Consider the following 10,749-nt stretch of genomic DNA (forward strand, 5'->3'; position numbering starts at 1 on the left):
GCTCACAGGGGGCATACTCGTTATTGACATTGAGTGACGTTAAACTTCAACTAGTGAGCGTGGACTTCGCCTTTGCAGACTTTGGATGTTTAGCAGTGAATGTGCAAAGTTTCACACGTCATACAGAACTTCCGGAATGAACTTGTGAACAATATGTCTCAAATTTTGCCTTTTGCGTTTCTTTTTTTGAAGAGTATATGTGACTTACATGTAATACTGTGTCATTAATTAATATTTTAATTTAATACTGTTTGTTATTAATTAATATCTTAATTTAATAATTTATGTTATTAATTAATATTTTGATTTAAAACTGTATGTTATTAATTAATGTTTCATTTGATACCGTTTGTTATTAATTAATATTTTGATTTAATATTGTTTGTTATTAATTATTATATTGATTTAATACTGTATGTCATTAATTAATATTTTAATTTTAGTTGATAAAATGATTTAGCCATGAAAGGTAATGTTTATAAGGGGTGTTACTGTGTCTAAAATATTAAGATAACAGAAATATTAATTATTTTAGCCATAATGGAGGATACATTTTAAGTAGATTAAACATTAATGAGAGAGTCTTCGAAAGAAGTTATTGTATTTGTGACTGTATACGTTAATTGTTTAGTCATCGGCTGTACATCTCTAGGAAGCATACAGAGTGTTTGATGGTATCTTTCTTGGTACTCTACGAGTAAGTGTATGAACTGTGTAGATCTAATATTATAAAGATGTTACACATCCATTGTTGGTTGCTTAAATGTCAGAAAGCTCTCCAAGATGGTAAGAAAAACAAGTTCACGTTGTGTTAACATTTTCATAACTTGTTGCTGATAGAGATGTGTAATAATTACTTCACAATTCCGTACAAAACTTTGCAGTATATGTTGACTTCTGATAGTGTTAATTTGTGTAGTTGTAAACATTTTCTTATAAATGTTTATGTCCATTTATGTTACTTTTAGTTATTTTTCAGTTTCTTTCACATTTCAAATTACTCATTCTAATTTTCATTGCTAGGTAAGCTTCATGAAATGAGCCCTTACATGTGCGTCGTTTTTATTAACATTACAAAATTAAAAGTAATTAATTACATTATGTGACAATAACAGTATTTTAAAACCAGTATTGAAACACCCAAACAAATCCATATTGTAGTTGGATATGTGGGGTTGTCAGATTATATCTTTTATTAAACAGTATTTCCAGTAGGTATTTATACTTACTACTAATTATAATGTGATATGAATAATGAGTAAAATCTGAGAATAAGACTCAGAACCAGAGTCAGTTTACCATTTTAAGTTCAACTAACACTCACTGTGAGAACTGTAATTAGGTGTTTTCAGTTACTCTGAGTAGGTTTTATTTCATTATTACAGTTTCATATGCCTGTTACCAGAAGGTTAATCTATAATAAACTGACTACATGATAAAAAGATATCATAAAATAGCTTTACTAAATTCATTCAACAATACATGTTAGATTTGTTAATTTAACACACTTACTACTTATTGTTAGCTATTACTGATAGTGTAGTTTTATATACGGGAAAAGTTAAAAAATACCGTATTTTCCGGTTAATAAGCCGAGGCCAATTTTCAGCTCTGAAAATGAGGGTGTTTGCTTATTACCGCCCAATTAGCCGAAGCCATTTTTAAGAAGTGACAAGTTTCTTCAAAATGATTTCTTAGTCTCGTTTCAGCGTCAGCATGCATGTTGTGTGTGATCATTGGCGTTCTGTAGTAAAGCAGAACGTGTCGTATTGAGACAGAGATGGAATCAATATGTCATTGATATGCAAAAACGGCTCGTTTGGGCTGAGAAAACACTTTTACATAGAAGAAAGAACAACATAATAGAAGGTCGAAACGTTGTTCGCTCTTCCATGTAAAGTGTTTTCTCAGCCCAAACGAGCCGTTTTGCATATAAATTTCTCAACAAGTGGGTTTCTCGTCATCACTGATCAATATGTCATTCGTTATTGGCTCTACTCACTGTAATTAGGTAACCAATGAAATTCCAGAAACAACGTTTCACTGTAGTCTTAACGTGCTTTGCTGATGGGACAAAATTACCGCCTATGGTAATTTTCAAAAGAAAAACATTTCCTAAGAAGAAGAAATTTCCGAAAGGATTGATCGGCCAATAAGCCGACCCCCAAAAATCAGGTCCAAAATTTAGGGCCAGAAATTTGGCTTATTAGGCGGAAAATACGGTAGATAGTGTAGGTATTTACAATGAAACTTAGATAATAGTCATAAATCACTGTAACTGTTCTGTGTTTTAAGAAAAGTAAGTGAAATTTAAAGATTTATTTGTAAATAGTAATAATATATATATATATATATACACACACACATGTGGAATGTATTAGAACTAAATGTGATTGTATTATACAAATTACTGGTCCTCTAAAACAAAGGAAAAATTTGTGCTTAATAAAATTCAGTTTTATACTATTTTATATCAGCTGTAGTTACATATATACTTAATACACTAGATATTGTTGCTAGTATGTACAACGGAAGGGTTAGAAGAGTCAAGTGATGTTAGTATATACAACAGTAAGGTTTGGAAGAGCCTAGTGATGTTGTTGTTAGTATACACAACAGGGAGCAGTGGTAAGAAATAGTAATGGTTAAATGCAACAGGTGTCAAAATCCAACATTTAATATCATAAGTATTTTTGTTTGTTTTTTATGTATCTTATGAGAATAATCATTTGGTTGAATGTTATCTATTAAGGATATGAGGTATGACTATTAATCGATTAGCAAATTCCAGCCCAATTAGTTTTTCAAATAAAGAGCTCTCAGTCCACAACCTTTACAATAAAATCTTCAAAAAATAAGACTTAATAATAAAAAATAAAATAATGAGAAATACTACACTTTTGATCAGTTGATTCTTTTGGTATGTCACAATACTAATTAGTTCAGCTGAGCAACCTTAAATTTAACTCACAATGGTAATACTAAATTATGATGATATTTTGATTATTTGGATAACACTATGCAACACAAATTTTGTTCCTGGATAGCATATGCTATTTCTTAATGACTTATGTTGTAAAAGTACAGAAAATGGTCATTATTCCCTTCAAACTTTGCTTTTGTGATCTGGATAATGAATTTAGAAACTAACCTATTTTCTATGTAAAATGGGCAAATTTGCACATTTTATTTACATAAGGTCTGAATAAAGCAACATATGTATGAAGATTCACATGTATCTACAGTAAAGTTATACACAAATGTTAAGAAGTGAGTAGTTTTCTTTTAGATTTGTGACTGTAATGCAAATCACTTTCAAGTATTAGCCCCAAATACAGCCTTCCATTATGTTTTCGTATATACACTCCCAGGTCACAAAAGCAGAGTTTGAAGAGAAAAATAGGTCATTTCCATTTACTTTAGGCATAAGCCATTGGGAAATAACAGTTTCTGCCCAGGAAGAAGAAAAAGTAAAATTTGGTTACATAGTGTAGTTGAAAAGAGGGAAATTCTAATGTTTCTAACTGATTTCACAAGCTTATGAATTTGAACTTCATAAAGTTTTGGTTTTATTTATAGATTTGCCATAATTCAGATATGCAAATTTCAAAATAATATATATATATATTTTTTTTCTATTACATAAGGATGTCTTACAAATTATGGAGTAGAAAAAACTAACTTAGATGAAATTATTATTACATTTACTAAAGTGAACATTTATGTGTTTTATTATGTGTTTCTTGTGGGTTCTAGAAAGATTGATAAGACTACTTGGTCAATATTGGTTGTCATTATTTTAATGAATCACTTGTGTTGAAGTATATATGACATGTGGAAAATCTATGTGTGATGGTGATAAATGGATATCATATTTGGATTCAATGTACAGGAATTACTGTAAAACATGTAAACATTTCAAGACAGTAAAACCATTGAAGGCCTTTCTTATTTATGCTACACTAACCAAATCTCCAAGATAACCTAGATATGTTGTATTTCATTAGAATTTTTGCCAAGTTTATTTCATTAGATGTGTTTAGAATTCTTCACATACTAATGTAACAAATATTAACTGGTCTGCAATTTCTAGAGTAACTATTTTATTCCCTTTAAAAATAGAAGTAACATCATTGATAAGTCATCTGGCAATTTTCTGTTCACATGTGTCTGATCTTTGACTCTTAAAAAACACAGATAAATATTGTTTGGCTCTGGTGCTTCAACTAGTATTAATTATTCAGTCTTGTTATTTTTACCACCAAATTATTAATTTTTACATTCTGTTACAGTGTATGGTATAAAGTGTAGTCTGAAAATAGCTTATGCTACTGAACATACTTTCAGCTGTGTGGTGAATCTTATACCTGATATTTGGTTACAAGTAGCATATTATTAAGTGATTCTGGTGTTGACTAGTTTTCTTCCACTTGGTTAGCAGTTCTGAATTTGTTATGACTATGCCTAAACATTATAGGACTTCAGCCTAGGTGTTTGCTATAAATGTTGCAGAAAATACCTTTTTTTCTTTCTTTCTTTGTATTCAGAACTGTACCATAAATGACAGGTTTTTCACAAATTTGTGTGTAGTGTTTCATAAGTTCAAAAAAAGACAATTTGAATGAGTAAACAGTAAGTGGTATCAAGATTTAGATATATGTTTTTTAGTATTGAGAAAATAAAGGATATATTTGGATTATCAGTACTGTTCTCCCTTTGTTATTGGTGTTTCATTTTGAAGTAGGTAAAGACAGTTTGTAAATGTTTAATATCTGTGTAGAGTATTTATTTTAAAAAGTACCTCAAAAGTACTTGGTTACGTTTTTCTATATTATAATTATTACTGAAGGATGAACAGACTGTTTTTAGTGTATTTAATTTTGGAAATTGTTCTGAAATAGTAACTCAAGGAAGCTGGATGTGTTGTTGATTGGGATTCTGTTAAAACTGTAATGACTTTATAAAACATTACATACCACTGGTGCTTTTAGTTTTATATGTAGTCTAAGTGTATTAACTGACTTTCTACAATCCACTCCAAACTTTACACAATCGTCTGTCATTTTACTTTTCTTTAATCCATTGTGCACAGGCTTGGTCTGTTGGAACAACCCCATATTGGGGAAGAAATATTGAGCATAAACTTATATTTATTGTGTGCATATATTTGAAATGTTGCAAGCTTTCAGTGAAATATAAAAGTCTGTTGTTTGCATAAAATCAGATGTCAAGATGCATCTTAACTGAGGATGTTAGTCTGAATCGATAAGTTGGATTTTTGTAAGTAATAATGATGTCTCTGATAAGCATGTCGTCTTGTTATTGAATTATTTTAACCTACAAAACTTATGAAATACATATTTTTAGGATTTATTCAGTATTCTTGTATGTTGTACTTGCTAGTTACCCACCTTCTACAAAGAAGTATTAAATCAGCAGTGTAGGGTAAAACAAATAGTTAATAACTTTAATATCAGAAACATATACTGTCTTGGGTTATGCTCTGCAAAGGTCGTGGATTTTGTACTTTGACCCACACCCTTGTGCATGGGATTAAGTAATTATTTTCCAGTTTAAACTATTAAAATACAGGTGTCACATTGTTGTGAATATGTGCATGTGTATGTACAAGTGCACACACACACACATCTGTATCATACATTGTAGACAGAGTGAAGCTACAAGTTATGTTGTATTTGCATATTTGCATTATGTTATTTTGAATTTTTGGACATAAACTATTTAGTAAAAAATATTTCTGCATAAATACAGATGGAAAATATCAAATAATCATTTAGAATGATGAAGAACAAATAATGGTTAGAACATTTAAAAGAAACGTAATTCCAGGATGTGTAACTTCAGAGAAGTATTTGTTTTTCAGTACACTGGAGACAACATAGACTTCTTTCAGTCGAATGTTTAGATAATTTATCAGATTTAACTTATGCATCTGTATTGAATATGAGTTAGTAATGTGAGAAAGTTGCAGGTGTAAGTTGATAACAAATGGAAAACAACCAGATATCATCCTATGAAATGTGAGTGGTTTTCATGAGATCACAGGAAGCTTCGTACATATATGTTGATTATACACTTTAGGTATTGTTTCTCACTTATATACATGCACATATTCAGAAAAAGTATATGTGAAACCAAAGGTTTGTCTGTTATTTAAATATAAATGTATGAATTATACAGAACAGTCATATCTTTAAACATTTAAGCTGTCTGCTTGGTATTTGTTGTGATTTGCTTCAGATTGCAAATTCTGTTGATTGATGTAATTGACTTTATCTATTGATTGGTATTTTTGTTAATAAGTATAACTCACATGCATGTTACAGTTTATCACAAACAAGCACACATGTGGTCATAGATGAAATAAATCATATACAAATCTACATATATATAAAGGTTTATTATATAATCATTTGAAATGCTAAAAAAAGTTATATATTGTGTGTTTGAAATCCATAAAGAACTAGTTTATGAAAATATGTACATGCCTTAGTTTATAGCTAAAGTAATCGTTATTCTTTTTTTTTTATGCTCATAATCTGAACTAGTTTTGGATCGGCCAGCATATTTGCAAGCCAGTTGGCAGCTGTGTAGGTCAAACATGTTCATTTATGGGAAGTTGAACTTTCAACTCTCAGATTGTAAGTTGGGTACCTTAACTACCAGGTCTAACTAAAATAGGAGTTGTTAGAGTCTTTTATTTATTACCCTGTTATTTAACTCTAAGTTTGTACTTCAGACTGTATTTCACTGCTTAAATATGCTCCAATGTGTGGTTGATCTAATCAGGACTTTAGCAGGTTCTTAATGTTTGATGAAAGAGTGCACATACAGCATACCTTTTTCAGAATTTCTACAGATAAATTTGAGAAGTCTGTTCACTTACTTATCACATCTAATTTATTTTATTTCTATACAATGCCTTTATGTTCCTCTCACCCAAAATACAAGTTCTTTCCAGAGTTTCACACCCAACTTTATATTACTCAAGTTATTATCCACTCACTAAGATTGTCCATGTTCTTATAAGTTTAAAAACAAAATCTCAACAATTCCTACGTTTTAGTATCATCATCAGACATGGAAAGTTACTACAGTGCACAGTTACTGTAAATATACCCATTGAAAAGGTTTCAAAACAGGCTTTTAAAGATCCCAACTATTATAAACTATTTATCAGTACCTTCTGCTTTGCAAACTTACTGTAATTTTTTTTTTTTACCTCCTGTTCTAATTATATCTAACTGTTGAATCTTTCCAAACATTGTTTCATGCTTTTTTATCAGTTTGTGTTTGAAATATACAAAGATAAAGATTTACTTTTCACCATAATTTAGTTGATGAAAGGTGCAGTATATTCTTTAGCTTGAATATAATTAGTAATTTATTATTTACATTATTTTTATTTACTGAGTTTTGGTTTTAAAAATAAACAAAAATGTCTTAAACTTGATTTGTTTTCTTAATATGTTGATATGTTATAAAGTGTAACAAGATACACAGTGCATATTCAACGCTCAATGCAGTTTGGTAGAGTGCAGTCCAATTAACCATTCACTGAATAATAATTTTATTTATAGATCATCTTTTATTTTAATGCTGTTGAAGTGTTTTTGTCATGTTTATCTTACAATATAGTCAGTCTGAGATGTCCATTTCATTCATTGTTATGTTATTTGTGTATTTTGTTTTTAAAAAAGTGATGTTAGAGGAAATCTGAAATAGCTGTTCTTTTGTAAAGAACATGACTTGAGTGTGCATATACATTTTTCTTCAGATATTCATCCTGTTGGAAACATTGGACGAGAACAAGGCTCATTCTGGTGGCCATTGTTAGGTGCCTACTTGACATACCCATTATACTTTTGGGACCTAAACTCTGTCTTCTCAGTGTTTTTTTAACTGGTATTCTAAGAAATGGCAAAGAAAACCCCTTCCTAGACATTGCATCTCGAAACGACTCTTGGTCCTTTCTTTTTGTAGAGCATTGTACATCTCTCTCTGGATTTCATAGCTATATTTCAACTGCACTGTGACAGATCAGAACGGAAATGAAGTGTTGAGATGCAGCTAATAATTTTTTTTTCACAAGTCTTGTGTGACAAGAAGTTAAATCTGTCATGAAAGATATTTATGTCTTTGCTCAGTATAATGGTTGGAAAGAAATATGGCACCAATTAATTCAAGCATTTGATCTGCAAGTAGAGAGAAATGCTTTAAAGGTAATAGATCCAAATAAATTGAATTTTCAATTTTAATATTTTATTCCTGTTGTTTTATTTCTGTGATAAATTAATATATTATTTAGATAGGTTTTGTTGTCATATTTACTTTTGACTAGAAATAACTGAAGAAATGTATAAACAATGTAAAAATATGTTTAGTATAATAGCTTATTTATTTCACTTTTCTAAGACAAACTTTGATATCTGTTTTTAGTGCTCATATTAAGGCTAGTAAAATGAACAATGCTTATCTGCCTTTTTCTCTACCCTCTTCTCATACATAAAGTGATAAAATGAATCTAAACCAATTTTTATAGACGTCCAACATTTAAATTTATGTAATTGGTACTTCTTTATGAATGTGTTAAAAAACACATTTAGAACATTACATGCATTTGTATCTTTATAAATAAACATTTGGTTGCTAAAGTTATTCCTGTATGATTTGTGTTATAACCAGTTCTTGGTTGTGACACAAGTCATGATACTGGAAAGAGAAAATAAATAGATATTAATAAGGTGGAAGCTAAAGCAACAACCTATTGTGTTGGTGGAACTTATCATAACTAACATTTGTGGTAATGTAATGAACCATAAAGGAAAATTTGCAAGCCAGTGTGATTCAGGATGTCGCATATTGCATTGGTTGTATACTCTTGTTATAGTAAATGGGAAACACACAGAACACCTGATCAAAGGTCAATGGTGACATCCTCCATAACTGCTTTCAGTTGTGTCTTGGAAGCCTGATTTCTACTGGTACGAAAGGCCAGGTTTTGGTTCTGCATATTATCATAGTCTCCTTACACATCTTAGATCACATTATAAAAACAGATTTGTTTCTTGTAAATCATATAGATGTCTGTTAGTGCTCTATGAGACATATAAATCCAGTTCTCTCAAACCAAATCCAAAAAGTTCACTTTGTTAGTCAAGCTGGTAATTAGTGCCCCTTCAAGTTTATGTCCTGGACAAACTTACTTCTTGTATCTCAGAATGGCTAGTATGGGTATTAACACTTTTACTAATAAAGCGGAGAGCAACATTTTGATTTTCTTAAGTTATCTTCAGGTTAACCCAAGAAGATCGAAACATTGTTCTCTGCTTTATTAATAAAAGAGTTAATACCTATACCATCCATCCTGAGATACATTTTACTACCTCTTGCACTACCTATGGTACAGAGCTGCATGGTAAGATATCATTTCAAATGCTCAAACTATAGCAAAATGAACTTGCATTGAAAGTCATAAAAGTAATATTTTCCTCTCATTTTTAGGTTTTAAATCTGTAGTCCAGTGCTATACAGGAAGAGATCATGGCTCGTTACTGGATACTCTCCAGACAGTGGCATCCTGATGAGCATAAATATCCTGGGGAGAAGGAGGTAGCACAAGAGAAATTGAGATATGAAGTGCTGTCTCAGATTAAGTTGAAGAGGCTGACTTGTAACAAAAAGTAACAAGATAATCCTGGGGCAATGCAAAACTAAGTAGGAATTTATAATGGAGCAATTAAAATACATATCTGTTTCAGTATGACCACATCATACAAAGAATCTACTGATAAACTGTTCTAACTAGTCTAAATATCTGGTATCTACAAAACATTTCAGTCATTCCTTTGTTTATATAATGTTTACAGTTAGTTAGATTTCTTCAGTATATTTGGTCTGAGGATTATTATTATTCTGTGTATTTTGAATAAGAATGGAAATTTCCAGTATTGTTGGTAGAAAAGAACTTATGAATATGTTCAGTGAATCTGTCAAAGTACAGCTTTTAATAGTCAAAATACAGTACTGTGAAATTGATGGAGTATTTGGTTAACTAAATGTATTCTCCTTTAATAAAAAGACTAAATCTGCACTTCTATTGGGTAGTTTTATGTGTAACTGATAATGGTTTATTTGTAAAAAAACAAAATGTAGACTTGAATTCAAAGTTTGTGTTTTATGATGGTTCATTGCTTTTGGAAACTTTCTTTTGAGAAAATTCTCCTTCTGAATTAATTCCTTAAACCAGAGTAGATGCTGCCAGTATTCAGCCAAAAATCCTGATTTTATCCACCGAACAGTGACAGCATCTGACAATGTGTACGTCTCTTTTATGAAAACTAACCTGAACCATGTTATTGTCTGTAAAATTAAGAAAATTGAAATTTCATAAAGTATGGTGACAGTTTTAAGGGAATCATTAAAATAATTCCAGCAAAATGTGCAACAAATTACAGGTTTAAAGAATTGAAGCGCAACAAGTAATCACTTTTGGGAGGACCGACTTCTCAGTGTGTTTTCTCTGAAGTTTCCTTTATTCACCATTCAAACTTAATTTCAAGAAAAGAAACAAAACAATTTGATACCAGTTTAAGTGATTGGTAGTAATAAGTAGAAGGAAAAATATAATGGAATATTTAAGTTTAGAACTACCTGGATGATAGTTGTTGAAACATAAGTAGAAAGACAAGTGTACAAAGTTAAGTATTATTTTTTGAACAAGTATTC

The 10,749-nt window shown here is 30.4% G+C and overlaps 1 long non-coding RNA gene across 1 annotated transcript; it reads left to right on the forward strand.

The window, feature by feature from the left end:
- Positions 1 to 356: 356 nt before the first annotated feature.
- Positions 357 to 10,095, forward strand: LOC143242155 (uncharacterized). The gene is made up of 3 exons (XR_013022479.1): positions 357 to 697; positions 7,799 to 8,243; positions 9,526 to 10,095. It is a non-coding gene; the product is annotated as an uncharacterized LOC143242155 (long non-coding RNA).
- Positions 10,096 to 10,749: the final 654 nt, after the last annotated feature.

Source organism: Tachypleus tridentatus, unplaced genomic scaffold (genome assembly GCF_004210375.1).
Source record: "Tachypleus tridentatus isolate NWPU-2018 unplaced genomic scaffold, ASM421037v1 Hic_cluster_2, whole genome shotgun sequence".
In the NCBI taxonomy this organism is placed as follows: Eukaryota; Metazoa; Arthropoda; class Merostomata; order Xiphosura; family Limulidae; genus Tachypleus; species Tachypleus tridentatus.